General features: G+C 38.3%; 1 protein-coding gene across 4 annotated transcripts in view; it reads right to left on the bottom strand.

The window, feature by feature from the left end:
• The window catches only part of Sfmbt1 (Scm like with four mbt domains 1), a 95,837-nt gene that overhangs the window by 59,780 nt on the left and 17,115 nt on the right, over positions 1-18,942 (bottom strand). For 3 of the 4 annotated variants that reach the window (XM_075988937.1, XM_075988936.1, XM_075988939.1), the window contains exon 2: positions 9,703-9,864. The exons of the other annotated variant lie outside the window; for it this stretch is intronic. The gene's annotated coding sequence lies outside the window, so the exon portion shown is untranslated. The remainder of the gene's footprint in view (positions 1-9,702; positions 9,865-18,942) is intronic. 4 annotated transcript variants of the gene reach the window in all.

Raw genomic sequence — 18,942 nt, 5'->3', positions numbered from 1 at the left:
AGGTGATCATTATTCTACCCTCTAAATAAAAACAACAAACAAAATAAACCTCCTCTATTCAGAGCATTAAAAAAAAAAGAAAAACAAGCAAAATACCAGATAAACCTAAAACAAGTTGGAATAGCACTTTGGGTACAATCAGAGTGATACAGAGTTGTCCAAATCAGGCCAAAGAAAAGGTTTCTGCTGAATTCACCTTTCTACCAAAACAGAAAACTTTCATATTAAATACAACACAAGAACTATGCCACCAGATTAACAATAATACTGAACAACAGGATCCTAGCGGAGTCTGAATTTATTCAAACTGTAAGGGGCATTCAATGTGTTTACGGAAAGCCTTGCTCAAAATGCAAAATAAACTCCACCTATAATGATTTGCCAGTGGCTTAATTCATATAAAAGTAACAGTTTTCTCAATTAAGACATAGTCGTGATTTTTGGCACAAGGATGCAACATAAATTCTTAAAATGTATGACCTGTCTTGTATCAGCATCCTCACAAACTACAGATGCAAAATAAAAACAAATTAATAACTGGCTGGACAGTGATGGCGCACTTCTTTAATCCCAGCACTTAGGAGGCAGAGGCAAGTGGATCTCTGAGTCCTGGGCCAGCCTGGTCTCCAAAGTCAGACAGCCAGGGTTACATAAAATAACCCTGTCTGAAAAAAAAAAAATAGAGGGATGTAACTGATTTAGAGCACAAGTAAAAATCTCTTCCTGTAAATAATCTGTACTTGACAGCTGGTTACTACCTTAGTTGTTAGTTTGTCTGCCTACCTTACACAAAGCCATGGTTTGAATCCCCAGCACTATAAACAGGGTGTGGTCACTATAATTCTAGCTCTAGGGAGATAGAGACAAAAAGTAGAAATTCAGGGCCACAGCGACTTGGTGCCATCTGGACTACAAGACTCTGTTCCCAAAAAGGGGAAAGAGAAAACAGTATTTTTTTTTTTTTACTAATACTATATCTTGAAATAGTAAGAAACTAGCCAGGCATATTGGCTCATACCTTTAATCCCAGCACTTTGAGAAGCAGAAGCAGGCAGGTATCTGTGAGTTTAAGGCCAGCTGATCTACAAAGTGACTTCCAGGACAGCCAGGGCTACATAGTAAGACCCTGCTTTTTTTTTAAAAAAAAAAAAAGGGGGGGGGAGAAAGAAAATAGAAATAGTAAGAGTCTAGAATTGATTTTTTTAAAAAACTATAAATTCTAATAATAGTGGTTTTAAATTACATCAATTCTTTAGACATTCTAAGAAATTATTAAAAGTTGAGTATCTTTTATATGATGCCTATCATCATAAGTGTTTTAAATTTCAGATTCTAGAATATTTGCATAGACTTTGCCAGTGAGCATCCCTAATGAACAATTCAAATTAGAGATGCTCAGTGTGTAGAACTAAGTACATTACTATATTTACTCTTGCCAAAATGGTCTCATCATCTTGTTACTTTGAGATAACAACCAGTTTAATTACTTCAGAAGGAACACTATTTATTTATAAAAGATCTTCTTTAAATAAACTCCTCTGGGGTGAGGGAGAAACAGAGCTGACATCTGAGTGATCGCTGCACCAAACACAGGGCAGTAAGATTGTTTCACCATCCCAACAACATCTGAAATGCTGCCATTTTAGAGGCCAGGGAATGGAGAACCAAAGAAACTGTATTACTTAATTTACACACAACACAAATTTAAAACCTAAGTCATTAAAACCTCCATCATGCTAATTTACTGGCTATCCAAAAAAGAAAACTTTATGTGAAAGGCTTCCCCCGGACAAATGGACTTCCTTATCTTCTGTCATTTCCTCTCAAACACTTTATGTATGTTCTAAAGCCTCAAATACAGAAAGAAGATAGAGAACTACTTACAGAAAGCTTTTAGAGCTACAACCCAATGAATCAGCTAACAAAAAGTAACGCCAAGATAGGATAGATAATCGAGTGTTTTCTCTGAATTTGTCAAATGCAAATAGAGTACACATTTTTGTTTACTAACTCTTACATCTTAAATTAATCCATTTTTATTATTTCATGTATTGCCACAAGGCTGTGGCTTACTGGGTAAAGTTTCGGCATCTGTCTTCTTCAGAAGCGACATAGTGCCTCCTTGACTCCATCTACTTTCTCTATATGTATCTCTTCCAGCTTAGGTATATTCTGCCCTGCTATAAGTCAAAGCAGCTTTATTCATCAACCAATAAAAGCAACACATATACATCCCACATCATCTCTCCTTTTCTGTCTAGTTAAAAAGAAACTTTAATATAGTAAAATTACATATAACAAAACAAGTATCATGCAAGAATTATAGTTACAAGATTTCTTTATGAGTCTAAAGTTTTATACCTAAATTATCTTTTATAATAACTAAGGAAAACTATAACTGTCTTCAACTCTTTAAAGACCCCACAAAAGGCCGGGCGGTGGTGGCGCACACCTTTAATCCCAGCACTTGGGAGGCAGAGGCAGGCGGATCTCTGTGAGTTCGAGACCAACCTGGTCTACAAGAGCTAGTTCCAGGACAGGCTCCAAAGCCACAGAGAAACCCTGTCTCGAAAAACCAAAAAAAAAAAAAAAGACCCCACAAAAATATAATACTACCTAAGTAAACTGAAAGTCCACTATAAGAAACTTTCAAAGCTCTAGAATTGAAAGAGACATCTCACTGCCTGGACAGTCACCCAAAGTTCTTTGTAATGTTGGGGCTTCCATCTTCAGACTACAAGCCCATAGTATCTGCCAGACTTTTCCATGAAATTTAAAAGGCAGTTTTGCCAATATTGGCAGTTTTTCAGTCACTTTTGCCTAAATCCTGCAGAATGTCTGGCAGACTCTTTGAAGAAGCAGGAACCCTGAAGGACTGTCTCATCTTTAGGCAAGTTAAGCAGTCATTTTGTCGGTCCTGCATGTACAGTTTATACTGTATGCCATCAAGTAGTCCAGGCAAGAGCATTTTCCCCCTAAAAAGCTAGCCTTGTCACATTGAAGGCAAATTCCATACAAGTATTTTTAATGCTATCAACCTCTCAGAAGTATCTGATTCTCCCAGAAGCAGGCATGACTCATTGCTGAGAAAAGTATAAATTCATAAAACATTTTAAATGCCATATTCCATAGGTCTTTGAATGATTTGAAGAATATCTATCCATCTGAAATATATCTTGTACTGTATTCCCATTCCTAACATATCACTTAGATTTGCTGTCTAGCAGTTATCACAGTAACCAGGTTTCATTTATTTCCTTGTGTTTGTCCTTTGTCTCGTTAGGGTACTGTACAATGACAATGGCTATTTGTACAACGAATGGCAGGCACAAAAAGTGAGTCAAAGATGGAGAAAGGGAGCAAGGAAAAGTGAACACATTTCCAACCTATATCTCAGTTTTGTAACAACAATCCTAAAGAAGACTTCACAAGACGTCAAGCCTTCGACTACTGTGAGTCACAGACCTCTACCTTAGCGCCTTCCTCCAAGAGTCTCCAATAACCACTCAACAACAGAGCAACTTCAATGAAGGAATAAGATCATATAAAAGGCAAAAAAAAGAAAAAACCTTTCTAACTTCAGATCATTTCTCACAGTATTTTGAAGAGCTATAGTTCTAGAGTTCAAACTGAGGAAGGCATTTACAGTACACTACACAGAAACACAATAGAAGTTAGCAAAAAAAGCCCTCCTCTCCGGCCTATATTCTGTACTCCAGACCCTTCCTACAATATAAAGTAATATGGTATGGCTGTCAAAGAGTAAAAGGTGAAAATCTGAGCCCTCATTTATTAGGTGAGACAAAAGACAAAGGAATCAAAAATAATATAGCAGGTTTAGCAGGTGAGATAGCTCAGTGGGTCAATGGGTTTGTAAAGCATTTGCTGTACATGACAATGGTTAGATAGATCCCTTCAACTCACTAGGGAAGGGGAGAATTAGCTCCCAAATGTTCTCAACCTCCAGATGCACACTCTTGCATATATCATACAAGTCATAATACACAATAGTAATTAGTAATGTTTTAGAGGGGTTTTTTGTGTTTTTTTTTTGTTTGGTTATTGTTGTTTTTTTCTTTTTTTTTTTTTGGTGGTGGTTTTTGAGGGTTTTTTGTTATTGTTTTTTTGGTTTTTTTGTTTTGTTTTGTTTTGTTTTTCGAGACAGGGTTTCTCTGTGGAACAGCCCTAGCTGTCCTGGAACTAGTCTTGTAGACCAGGCTAACCTTGAACTCACAAGAGATCCAACTGTCTCTGCCTCTCGAATGCTGTGATTAAAGGAGTGCACCACCACCACCTGGCAATCGCAATAATTTTTAAAAATACTATTGCAAATCTTTGTTTTGGAGAAGGTCTGACTGTAGTTTTTGCTATGGAAATAATCTGATCTACGGCAAATAAAGTACTACAAGCTTACTTTTAATTTACTTGGCTGTGGGTCACTCTTAACAGGTCTAGAGAAAAGGGAAAGGGCACAGAAACTCCAACTGCTAGCATTCTACTACTCTCTGTCTCTACTTAGAGAAGAAAAATCTATAATCCAAAATGGATTAGCAAAGTAAAGTAGATTATGGAATAGTATTCAGCCTTAAAAAGGAAAGAAATTTTGACACATGACTGTGTGTTAAACATCAGAGCTATAGGACAGATAAAACTGTAAGGGCTAATGAAATAAGTCAGTCACAAATATAATATATATAATAAATAAGTAACCTATGAGTTTGCAAATACTTACGTGTATATCTAGATTAGGCAGATCAGAGAGGCAGACGACAAAAGTGGTTTACCTGAGCTAGGAGGGCAGGATGAGCTTACTGTTTAATGGGTATGTACGGCTTTCCAGTGTTACAAAACAAACAGTTACAGCAATGGATGGCTACAAAACAATGTGGATGGATTTAATTTCACTAAACTATACTTTTAAAGAGATCAGGATAAATTTTATTTCATAATAAAAGAGCGAGAGAAAGGTTGGCATCACCAATTTTTTATTTTATTTCATTAATTAATTAATTTTTGGGTTTTTCAGGACAAGAGTTTTGCTGTGTAGCTTTGGAGCCTATCCTGGAACTTGCTCTGTAGACCAAGCTGGTCTTGAACTCACAGAGATCTGTTACATGGAGCAGGGGCCCTTTGTTCAATAATCACACAGAAACTGTATTCATTTAAACACTGCCTGGCCCATTAGCTCTAACTTCTTATTGGCTAACTCTTATATCTTGATTTAACCTATTTCTATTAAATCTGTGTATTGCCACATGACTGTGGCTTACCAGCAAGATTCTAACCAGCAGGAGCTCCATGGTGTCTGCCTGTCTGCCCTTCTTCCCAGCATTCAGTTCTGTCTTCTCCATGCCTGCCTAAGTTCTGCCCTATCAAAAGGCCAAGGCAGTTTCTTTATTCAACCAATGAAAGCAACACATAAACAGAAGGACCTCCTACACCAGAGATCCACCTGCCTCTACCTCCTGAATGTTGAGATTGAAGGTGTGTGCCACCATCATCTGGCAATCACCAACTTTTTAAACTAGTTAATAAACAGATTCATATCATAAATCATGATGAGCACCACAAATAAATGTGGCTGGCAATTAAATACATCTAGATTTTAGTGTACTTAGTCATAAAGTAAAAAAATAAAAGACAAGAGACCTGAACCCTGGCAGTAAGTCGTAGAGTAGTGAAGAGGTAGCAATGACAGAGTGGGGGGGGCATTAAATAAAAACTGCCACACAGGACCGGGCAGTGGTGGTGCACACCTTTAATCCCAGCACTCAGGAGGCAGAGGCAGGCAGATCTCTATAAGTTCACGGCCAGCCTGGTCTACAAGAGCTAGTTCCTGGACAGGCTCCAAAGCTACAGAGAAACCTTGTCTTGAAAAACAAAAACAAAAAACAAACAAACAAAAAAAAAAAAAAACCTGCCACACAACCCTGTAGCATCCCAGACTAGTGACAAACGGTCCCTAACCACGCTCTAAAGAGACATTGGTTTGATATCTAAAGTAACATGTAATCTGGGACATCGCTGGACCTAAACACAGATTTACTCAACTCCAGGAGATAAGCACTAATCACACTGAGATCATAACCACAGTGAACCTGTTTCCCGTTAGCTGCCAGTTCTAGAGGCTTGTCTCAGCTTGTGGTCAAGACACAGACACAGAGAAGTGACTGGGCTAAACTAAGGTGAGTCCTTGGCTTTCTTATGCTTTAGGCACTATCTAAGATACTACCCTATAGGTAGTATTTGGTGTCACAGTCCACACTCAGCTTAATCTATCCTATATCTAAGCTTTTCCTACATATGAAATTAAATATTTTCTATATGAGACTGTATTAGGGTTTTATTGTTGTGATGAGACACCATGACCATGGCAACTCTTATAAAGGATAACATTTATCTGGGGCTGGCTTACTGTTCAAAGGTTTAGTCCATTATTGTCACACCAGGAAACAAGGTGGCATGCAGGCAAGACACAGTGCTGGAGAGGTACCTGAGAGTTCTCCACCTGGATCCACAGGCAATAGGAAGAGAAAGTGAACCACTAGGCCTGGCTTGAGCTCAATGACACACTTCCTCCAACAAGGACAAACCTCCAATAACACCACTCCCTATGAGTCTATGGGCGCCATTTTCATTTAGACCACCACAGCTACATAATAAATGTTAATATTCAGCATCGCACCCACCCTTCAGACTGTCTCATTCTGACACATCAGCAGTGTAGCATGAGCGAAAGCACAGGCTCCTACAGCACTGGTGGAAACAGGCTTTGTGAGAGATAGGTTACAGACAGCTTTTCCTCGCTACTCCTTCAACATTTCATTTCCTGACAAGTTCCTAAAACTACTTATCTCCTTTAGATCAAAGCACCTGAAGCTGTTTTCTGGCTATGTGTAAACTTAATATTGCGGAGACGAATTTTTGTCAACTTGACATAAATCTAGACATACCTGGGAACAGGAAATATTAACTGAGAAATTATCTTCATCAGACTGGCCTGTGTCTACAAGGTGTTTTCTTAACTGCCAGTTGACACAAGAAGGTCCACCACAAGCAATGCTATCCCCCAGGCAGATGTGTAAGAAAGATAACTCAAAGGCCAGAGGATTTATTATGTATACAACATTCTGCCTCGATGTATACCCACACGCCAGAGGAGGGCGCCAGATCCCAGTACAGATGGCTATGAGCCACCATGTGGTTGCTGGGAATTGAACTCAGGACCTCTGGAAGAGCAGCCAGTGCTCTTAACCACTGAGCCATCTCTCCACCACCCTACATGGAGACTTATTAATTATGAAGGTTCAACCTATAGCTTGGGCTTGTTCCCAATAATTCATCTAACTTGAATTAACCCATTTCTATTAATCTATGTCCTGCCATGGCTATTACCTCTTCTCCTGCACATCCTACTTCTTCCAAGTCACACTGGCATCCCTGGCATGCCTAAATTATCTCTTCTCTCTGCTTGGAAGTCCTGCCCATCTCTTCTGCCTAGCTATCGGCCATTTAGCTTTTTATTAAAATAATCACAGTAACACTGTATTATCTTCACAGTGTACAAATATCCCACAATATATCCCACTTTTTGTCTAAATAAAAAGGGAAAGTTTTAACTCTAACACTGTAAAACTATATACATATATGTTAAACAATTATCAATAAGAAATACATTCATAATGTTTAGTACTTTAATATTGGCAAATTCAAAGAAAATATTGCATTATCTATCCTATCTTGATGAGTTCCAACCTTTGTACCTGAACCATTTTATATCATAACTTGTAAAACCATCCTAAAAATATCTTTCTAGACCTAAAAACATCTTTTTAGATAAACAACTTAAGCTTTTATGTTTCTCAGCATTATAAACTTTACATCTCTTATATGTTTTTTTTTTTAAGTTTTTGTAGGTTTTATTAAGTTAGGATTTCCGTAAGATAATGGAATTTCCCTACCCGGGAAATACCCTTAAGTTTATATAGGTTTTTTTTTTTTTCTGAATTTAGTACCAAGGAAAATTTTAACTATAACTATCTAGTCTTTAACCCTATCAACAAGCTAGGAAGAATATAATATTACCTGAGTAAGCAGATAGTATAGAACAAACAACTTCTAAAACTACAGGAACAACAAAAGCAGCTGGTTTCCTGGACAGTCACCCAAAGTTCCTCTGCAACACAGGGGCATCTTCCTTTGGCCTACAATCCTAGAATATCTGACAGACTTTTTTGTGAAGCAGGAACATTTGAAGACCTGTCCTACCTTGTCTTGGCAAAGCTCAGCAGTCTCTTTCTCTTGTGTCTTGCTTGTCCAATTTGGACAGTATAGTGTCAGCAGTCAAGGCAAGGGCAGTTTCTTTCCCAGTGGCTAACACTGCCACTGACACAATAAAAGCAAATGCCACATGGAAGTTCTTTGATGCCCATCATCCTTTTTTTTTTTAAGTAAATTAGCGCTGCGAGGAGCAGACAGGTCTTACTGTCATGAAAAGCCTTAGGCTATTAAAACATCTTGAATGCTATATTCTATAGATATCTGATATATTTGAAAACCATCTGTCTATCTAAAATATATGTGCTTGGCCTTGAAAACATACCTAACATGGCCAAAAATCTGATTGTTAGATGACTACTAACCTGTATTTGTTAATTATCCTAAATAGTTTGTAATAATAACTTTCAAAGACTAGAAATGTACATTATAGTTTTAAATGAGCTGCATAGCTACAATACTTTAAATAAAAGTAGAAATGTGTGTGTGTGTCTACATAACAAAAATTACCTTAAATTTGTATCAATATACAAAAAATATCTTAAGCAAAAGTAGGAACACGTATTAAGTAATAAAAATAACCTTAAGTTTATATCAATATATAAAACGTCATACCAATATAAAATATTTAAGATTAATAGGTGGTTCTTAGTTTACTGCCTTTAGTTCCTACCTTCGTCACCCTGATGATAGAGTATAACCTGTTAGCCAGATAAACCATTCCCTCCCAGTTTGCTTTTGGTCATGTGTTTTATGACAGCAACAAAAAGCAAACTAAGACAACAGTCCATCAAAATCAGTATTTGTATAGTTTTCATGCTATTAAAACATACACAACAGAAAAAAAATAAAAAAACTTTCAACAAATCTTTACTGAATATTACAATAGGCCAGACCATCCTCTAGTCTGAAGACCAGGAAAAAACACAGACAAAACTTTGTCCTATAAAAACATATAGTCTAGAGTTGGAGAGTGGTGGTGTACGCCTTTAATCCCAGCACTCAGGAGGCAGAGGCAGACACAGGCTTACACATAGAAACCCTGCCTCAAAAAAGAAAGAGAGAGAGAGAGAGACAGACAGACAGACAGACAGACAGACAGGATAAAAATATAGTCTCGCAAGGGAAAAAATAGTACACAAAATAAATAAGTAATATGAAATATTGGAAAAGGGTGAAATTTTAGTTGTACTAAGATCATTTGGGGGGGGGGGAACCCAAGGCAGCAAGAAAGCTAATCACATTCACCTCTATATAAAGAATATTCCAGCAGAAGGCAAAACATGTGTAAAGACCCTAATGAAGGAGTCCCCTACACAGACTGGATATAGCAGATGTCATCTGTGGTGACATTAGTTAATGGGGAAACTACAAAGTCGGGAGGGAAGCAGATTCTGAATAGAGGAGCAACATGATGCAACTCACCTATTACTGGAGTCCTGCTGTATCAGCAACAGATGGTACAGGACAAGGGCAGAAGACAGGAAACAGACAAATGAGCTTGAATAACAACTGAAACCAAAGTGGTAACAATGAGGATGCTCAGCAAATTCTGATCCTTAGAAATCCAAGAGCTGGTCCCAGAATCTGGAATTCAAACAAGAGAAATTTCTATATAAGGCTAGAGATGGCTGAATAGGTAAGAATACTTGCTACCCAACCTAGCAACCTGAGTTCAATCCTGGAACTCACATGGAAAGACAAAGCCAGCTCCCAAAAGTTATCCTCTGACTTTCACGTGGGTACCATGGCGCATACATACACACACACACACACACACACATATATATATGCAAAAAACATACACAATAAATAAATAAGGAACTGGGGAGATGGCTCAGTGGTTAAAAGCATTTACTGTTCTTGTAGAGGACCCAAGTTTGCTCCCAACACACATACCTTGAATTCTAAAGAGGCAAAGGCAGGCAGATCTCTATGTGTTTAAAGCCAGCTTGTTCTACATAGCAAGTTAGCAATTTCAGGCAAACTGGGGGAAAGGGAGGAGTCATAGCTTGCCTATTGCTGTGAGAAAATACTAACCAAAATCAACTTGAGGAAGGAAGGAATTTAGTTCAGCTTACAACTTTCAGGTAACACCCCATTACTGAGGAAGTCAGACCAGAGCCTGGAGGTGGGAAGTGAAGTAAAGGCCATGGAAGAATGCTGTTTACTGTCTTCTTCCCTATGCCTTGCTCACCTTGATATTTTCTTTTATTTTACTTGCCTGCACACACATACAAATAAATAAATAGCCAAGTATGGTGGTACGAGGAGAGGCAGGTGGGTTTCTGAGTTCAAGGCCAGCCTGGACTACAAAGCGAGTTCCATGTCAGCCAGGGTTGCTACATAGAGAAACCATGTCTCGAAAAAACTAACTAAATAAATAAATATGACTTAAAAATTTTAAAGAAAGCATTAAGTTTTTAATTAAAGCAAAATTAAATTTCTAGCAAAATATTAACACTATAAACTCTACCTGAGAAATCAAATTGCCAAGATAATGTTTAATTTTAAATAAGTACCTTGAAAGTATAAACAGAAAAAGAGTATACTGTTAATAAAGGGTACGTCGCCTCTTCTAAAACTTTGTACTCTGCCAGCATTCTCCAGTAACATACAGGAATTAAATTTTTTGGCCCTTTTTCTTCCATTCTACTGCAGTCAAATTCATTTTAAAAATTAATAAAAATATTTTATTATTCCAGAAAAGAAAATGCTTTAAAATACCCAAAACATGAATTAAAACAGCAACTGAAGCCGGGCGGTGGTGGCGCACGCCTTTAATCCCAGCACTTCGGAGGCAGAGGCAGGCGGATCTCTGTGAGTTCGAGACCAGCCTAGTCTATAAGAGCTAGTTCCAGGACAGGCTCCAAAACCACAGAGAAACTCTGTCTCGAAAAACCAAAAACAAAACAAAACAAAACAAACAGCAACTGACTAATATGTAAGCACTCCACATAACTCTCCTCAGCAGTGAGAGAGAAATAGGGAGCTTCATAGAGAACAGAGATTTTGCTGGCCCATTTATCACACAGTGTAATTCCTGCTGCACTGTTTATGTTCACAGCCCCATGCTAACAGTTACCCACATTCCAGATGTCAGGTAGCTGGCTCACCACAGTCCCAGGAAGTCACTGTGGAACCACCCACCCACAGTTCTCAGTCTAACTGCCCCAAAATGGCTCTGAATGCTGCTACTTTCAAGGAGGGAGAACTGGTAGGGACCTCACAAAAATTAACAATTACAAACGCTCAAGGCTTAGTAAGTTATTTTAAAAGAAAATGTCAAAATACTTCCTTATTAAAACTCACTTGCTCCATCGGAACCCAAAATATTTTGCCTGGTACAGTTGTGTATACCTATAAGCCTAGTACTTTAGAAGGAGCTGGCAGGAAGAGCAGAAGTCCTAAGTCATCCCTGGATGCACAGCAAGTTTGAAGTCCAATCTTGTCTCAAAGCAATATAAAAATCTTTAAATATTTAAGCCTACTAGTAATTTCTATACTAACAATATAATATCTGAGTATCCTCAGACCAATTAACTCTGTAGGTTGTACTCTGACAATAACTGTTTCTCAAAACAACATCCTACAAAGATGGTAACCCATACCTTGGTCGACATCTTCCAGAGTAGATGCTGTCCCCTTCTGACATCACCTCAATCATAAGTTCTTTTGTGTCACATCCTCTCCTAGGACTGTAAACTTCTCAAGGGAAAGAACTTACTCAACTCTGCACTCTTTAAACCTCCTAGACCAATGCTTCCCAACATAGCTCCTTAGCAAGTGTTGCATGAATTTCTGTATGAGATTAAGGTACTCAGCTCACTAACTTCTAGTCCTAGAGAGCCCAGTGCAGCTAGCATAAAAACTGGAGGAGTCAATGAAGAAGAGGCCCCTGTAAATCCCTTAGGTAGTATCCAGAAGCAATTTAATTGGCTCTCAGTTCTCTTAAAACACTACCACGTTAAAAGAAGCCTCCAAAATATTGGGATTTTTTTCCCTCCACTTGTTGTGGAAACATCGTATTGTACAACTTGTCAGGTTGCCCTGTTGTTTATAAAGTCTTTCACAGTAGAAAGAACTAGACTAACCCTAGCAGTTACTATTGGTGGTCAACCTCAACTGTCAACTTAAGTCCTCAATCAACTGAAAACAACAAGCTTTTGACCATGCCCGTGAGGGGTTATCTTGGTTAGGCTAACTGGGGTGGAGAACCTACTCCCTGAGCTTAACAACTTTCCCTAGGATTGATGTGGGAGTCCCCTCTGTGTGCTGTGATTACCATTAATGAATAAAGAAACTGGAACTTTGCTGGTAAGCCACAACCTCGTGGTGACATAGATTAATAGACATGGGTTAAATTAAGATGTAAGAGTTAGCCAATAAGAAGCCAGAGGTAATGGGCCAAGTAGTGATTTAATTAATACAGTTTCTGTGTGATTATTTCGGATCTGGGCAGATGGGAGCGACCAAGCGGCTCCCCTGCAACAAATTGGTGCCCACATGGCTTACTAAATCCACATAAAACCTGAGAGGGCTTGAAAAGGAATTCTAGACAAAAAAAAAAAAATTTACAGAGTTTAACACAGCATCTTGCTGTTTGCTGGCGGCTTGCGGCAGTTCTTTTAAGAGAGATTTTCCTGATTCAGCTGTAGCAGGAAAAAAGCCACGGCCGTTTTAAAATGCCGGCTTTCTGGGCTATGCTGCCAGCAAGCCATCTGGGAGGCGGAGCACTTGAGTGGGGATTTGTGAGCAGACTGTTGTAGCTTGCTTAATGGCAGCATGGCCTGGCTGTGTGTCTAGAGATGGGGCACTGTGCATGTCTCTCAGAGGCGGTGAACAGCTCCACCATGCCAGACTGTGTAGGGCAAGCAAACAGTACCTTATTTGACCTAGTGATGTTGCAGCTCAGATTCTTAAGCATTTAAGAAGTGCTTCTGGTCAGAAAATAATTACAGATATGCAATAAAGACAAATCCAGATTTAAAAAAAAAACTAAAAATGGGTCAAACTATTGGATAAATATACGTAGGCTTGGGAGGGAGAAGAAAAAGAGTATAGAGAGTTGGAAAAGAAGTAAATCGTTTTAAAAAAGTCTTTAAAGAGAAAGTACAGACAGTCATAGATTAAAAGAAGTAAACAAAGAATAAGGCACATAAAAATGGAAAGTTGACAGAGAATCTGGATTATGTATGTTATTGTGTTATCTTTGAATTTTTTGACTATGAATGAGTTAAGTAAAGAGAGACATTTCATTGTATGGACTGCTAAGTTAAACCAACATAAAGGTATCTTGACTTCAAAATTTGAGTCTAAGGATATGTTGTTTTGAAAAAAAAGGTTCTTCTTTTGTTTTCACAGAAGATAAGAACCTGTGGATTGTTTCCAGACTAACAGCTTGTTTTTGGACCAAAGCCCCCTGAAAGGTCGCCATAAACACCCCAAAAATAAACACAAAGAAAATTACTTTGCCCAATAAACAGCAGGAAGTAGTTTGGAGAAAAACTACACCCATATTCCCAAATACTGTTTATAAATGTTTGTTTACATATAAAGTGGGATATGCTATATAGATTTGCATTGATATGGATCTTGGTTTACTGATAAAAATTTAAGGTCAATTTTGTTATATGTATATGTATTTCTGATCTTGATTAAGGTATTATGTTTGTGTAGGTCATTTAAAAGTGTAATGTATAATTAAGAAATATAAGTTAATGGATAATCATCTATAATGGTCAAGCTTGTAGTCATGTTAGTTGGATTTTCTGAATGTATGGAGATATAGTTCAGTTAGATAGGTATTATTCAAATCTTTCCGAGACCTTCAGAATATGGCATTTAAATATTTTAAGAAATTAGGACTTTTCATGACAATGAGACATATCTGCCCCTGGCAGCACCAATCGACTTCAAGAGGATGATGGGCATTGAAAAGACTCCCTATGGAGTTGGTTAGCCATTTGGGCAAGAAACTGCTCTTGCCTAGACTGCTTCATGGTATGCTTCAAAATCTGGACATGCAGAACCCACAGAGAAATGACTGCTAAATTTGCCTAAAGGTGAAATGATCCTTCGGGGTTCCTGCTTCATGAAAGTGTCTGCTAAACATTCTTCAGGATACAGAAGAAAGTGGGGGAACTGTCTTTGAAATTTCCTGTTTCATGGAAAAGTCTGCTGGATACTATGGGCCTGTAGGCTAAAGATGGATGCCCCAATGGTACAGAAGAACTTTGGGTGCCTGTCTAGGCAGCGAGATGTCTCTGTCAATTCTAGAATTTTGGAAGTTGCTTACAATGTTAACTTAAGTAATATTATATCCTTCTGGAGTCTTTGATGGGAGTTGAAGAATTTATAGTTATAATTTTCCTTAGGATAAAAGATAAAGTAGACATAAATATTGTAATTGTAATTCTTGCCTGATACCTGTTTTGTTATATGTAATTTTACTATGTTAAAGTTAAAACCTTCTTTTATTATTTAAAGAGAAAAGGTGAGGTGATGTGGGAGTCCCCTCTGTGTGCTGTGATTACCATTAATGAATAAAGAAACTGCCTTGGCCTGTTGATAGGGCAGAACTTAGGTAGGCGGAGAAAACTGGACTCAATGCTGGGACAAAGAAGGGTGGAGTCAGAGAAATGAGATGCTATGGAGCTGCTGCCAGAGTCAGACATGCCAGAACTTTGCTGGTAGGCCACAACCTCGTGGTGACATACAGATTAATAGACATGGGTTAAATTAAGATGTAAGAGTTACCCGATAAGAAGCTAGAGCTAATGGTCCAAGCAGTGATTTAATTAATACAGTTTCTGTGTGATTATTTTGGTTCTGGGAGGACAGGAATGACCAGGAGCTTCCCTGCAACATAGGGTTGTGAACTGTGTAAATGGAGGGAGCTGTTTACCAACAGTGAGTGAATAGAACCAGTTCTCCCAACCTCCCACGGCCATGACCTTCCCACCAAGACAGACCATACCTATAAACCATGAATCAAAACCACTTTCCCCCATAGGCTGTTTTTATCAGAGTATTTGGTGACAACAGGAAAAGTAACTAGTATACTGCTCAGATCCACATTTATTTTGTTCAGAACGCTTTTAGAATTTCTGTAAACTCAAGTTTTGAGTATAGTTGAGACTTTCTTTGTCTCAAGTACAACTTTCTAACACACTTTTGTCTACCTTCAAATAAACTTGCTAGAACACAAAATAAATGTCAGAAAAGCAGCCATGGAAAAATGAGAGCACTTAGAATGAGAAGGACTCTCACAGGGAAGAAAAGCACCACTGTTCCCAGAATTACCTGTCCATAACAGCTATGGGCTAGTAATGTACCACCATGGGGAAAAACAGAAATACACTAGCAGGGATTGCTAACTGCTGCTGTAGTTTGGGTCTTTAAAAAATATTTTTATTACTTTTAATTATGTGTAGGTGTGTATGTCTGCATGTGGGCATGTGAATGGGAATACGGGCACCCTCAGAGGTGAGAGGAGCTGGATCCCCTGGAGCTAGAATTACAGACACATGAGAATCACCTAATATAGGTGTTGGGAAGCAAACTTGGGTCCCCTGAAAGAGCAGCAACACTCTTAATTACTGAGCCGTCTCTCCAGGACCTAAAGTCCATCTCCACAAAGGCCCATGGAGCAAAAGATTTGGTCCCTGGCCTTTGGCACTTCTGGGAAGTAGCAAAACATTTAAGAGATTGAGCCTAATGGAAGGAGATTAGGTCATAGGGGTCTCAAAAATGACTGTGGCACCCAAGTCACTTTCTGTCTCTGCTTCCAAGCTACCACAAAATAAACCACGTGTTCTAGCATAGCTTCCTACCTTTTAGGAACTGCCTTGTCATAGGCCTGTCCCCAACTCACAAAGCCAAGTGATCATAGACCAAAACCACAAGCCAAAATAAAGTTGTTCTCTTTATAAGTTAGTTATGTCAGGTATTTCTTAGTGATATTTTTAGAAAAGGCTATTGTGAATAAGATTGTTTAATTTTCTCAGCAAATTTATTGTTAGTGAATAGAAAAGCCACTGATTTTTGTATCCTGCTGCTTTGGTAAAAGTGTTGATAACCGCCAAGAGTCTTACAGTGGAGATTTTAGGCCTGCTAAGTATAGAATCATATCATCTGCAAACAGGGATAAGTCTTGCTTTCTTAATTTATCTTGTTTTTTTTTTCTTTCCCCTGGTTTTTGGCCAAGATTTCAAGCACTATACTGAATAACAATGGTGAGTGTTGGCCCCTTCTTGTCTTAGACTAGGAACACTTTCGGTTTCTCCTCATTCATGTTGACTGTGGGTAACTGACTATAGTCACTAGAAGCAGAGGGAACACTGCCAAACTCTTTTTATGAGGCTACAGTTACCCTGATACTCAAACCACACAAAAATGCAAAGAGAAAGAGAATTACAGACCAATCTCATTCATGAACATTAATGCAAAAATACTCAATAAAATACTGGCAAACCGAATCATCATCTACCATGATCAAGCCGGCTTCATCCCAGGGATGCAGGGATGGTTCAACATACGAAAATTCATCAATATAATCTACCATATAAACAAACTGAAAGAAAAAAAAACACCTGATCATTTCATCAGATACTGAAAAAGCCTTTGACAAAAAACAACATCCCTTCATGATGAAGATCTTGGCAAGATCAGTCTTGGTGAGATCAGGGATACATAAAACATTCCTAAACATAATAAAGGCCAATATATAGCAAACCAACAACCAACATCAAACTAAATGGAGAGAAACTCCAAGTGATTCCACTAAAATCAGGAACAAGACAAGGCTGTCCACTCTCTATACCTATTCAATGAAGTATTCAAAGTCGTAACTAGAGCAATAAGACAACAAAGGAGAGCAAGGAAGTACAAATTAGAAGAAGTCAAACTCTCACTATTTGTTGGTGATATGCTAGTATACATAAGTGACTACAAAAATACCACCAAGGAACTCTGATAGCTGATAAACACCTTTAATAATGTGGCAGGATACAAGATTTAAAAAAAAAAAGTAGCCCTCCTTTACACAGATGATAAATGGGCTGAGAAAGAAATCAGAGAAACACAATAGCCACAAATAGCATAAAATATCTTAGGGTAACTCTAACCAAATAAGGGAAAGAATTTTAAATCTTTGAATAACAAAACTGAAGAAGACACCAGAAAGGGGAACGATCTCCCATGTTCATGGATAGGTAGGATTAACACAGTAAAAATGACAATCTTAGTAAACGCAATCCACAACTCAATGCAACACTCATCAAAATCCCAGCACAATTCTTCACAAAGAACAATACTAAATTTCATATGGAGAATCCAAAAAACCCAGGATAGCCAAAACAATCCTGTGTAATAAAAGAATGCTGGAGGCATCACAATCCCTGACTTCAAACTCTACTACAGAGCTACAACACTGATAACAGCCTGGTATTGGCATAAAAACAGACAGGAGGACCAACAGAACCGAATAGAAGACCCGGATATCAATCCACACATCTTTGAACATCTGATCTTTGATAAAGAAGCAAAAAATATCAAATGGAAAAAAGAAAGCATATTTAACAAGTGGTGCTGGCATAATTGGATATCAACATGTAGAAGAATGAAAATAGACTCATATCTATCACCATGCACAAAACTCAAGTCCAAATAGATCAAAAATCTCAAAATAAAGCCAGCCACACTAAACCTTATAGAAAAGAAAGTGGGAAGTACACTTGAACGCATCGGCACAAGGAACCACTTCCTAAATAGAACCCAAGCAGCACAGACACTGAGAGAAACAATTAATAAATGGGACCTCCTGAAACTGAAAAGCAAAGGACATGGTCAACAAGACAAAAATGCTGCCTACAGAATGGGAAAAGATCTTCACTAACCCCACATCTGACAGGGGTCCGATCTTCAAAATATACAAAGAACTCAAGAAACTATACATCAAACTACCAAATAATCCAATTTAAAAATGGGGTACTGGCCAAGTGGTAGTGATGCACACCTTTAATCCCAGCACTTGGGAGGCAGAGGCAGGTGAATCTCTGTGAGTTCAAGGCCAGCCTGTCTACAGAGTGAGTTCCAGGACACTCAGGACTGCCCCACAGAGAAATCCTGTCTCAAAAAACCGAAGGAAAAAAAAAGGTGGTACAGATCTAAACAGAGAATTCTCAATAAAAGAATCTCAAATGGCTGAAAGCACTAAAGAAAATGTTCAACATCCTTAGACATCAGGGAAATGCAAATCAAAACGACTCTGATCATCTTACACTGATTAGAATGGCTAAGAAAAAAAGCACTGATAACAGCTTATGATGTAGAATAAGGGGAGCACTCCTCTATTGCTGGTGGGAGTGCAATTGTATATCCACTTTGGAAATCAGTATGGCAATTTCTCAGGAAATGTGGAATCAACCTACCTCAAGACCCAGCAATACCACTCTTGGGCATATATCCGAAGGATGATCAGTTATACCACAAGGACATGTTCTCAACTATGTTCATAGCAGCATTATTTGTAATAATCAGAACCTGGAAACAACCTAGATGCCCCTCAACCGAAGAATGGATAAAGAAAATGTGGTACATTTACACAATGGATACTACTCAGCGGAAAAAAAAAAAAACCATCCTGAGTGAGAGAACCCAGAC

This window comes from Microtus pennsylvanicus, chromosome 10 (genome assembly GCF_037038515.1).
Source record: "Microtus pennsylvanicus isolate mMicPen1 chromosome 10, mMicPen1.hap1, whole genome shotgun sequence".
Taxonomy (NCBI): domain Eukaryota; kingdom Metazoa; phylum Chordata; class Mammalia; order Rodentia; family Cricetidae; genus Microtus; species Microtus pennsylvanicus.
This window is presented reverse-complemented; position numbering and strand designations above follow the sequence as displayed.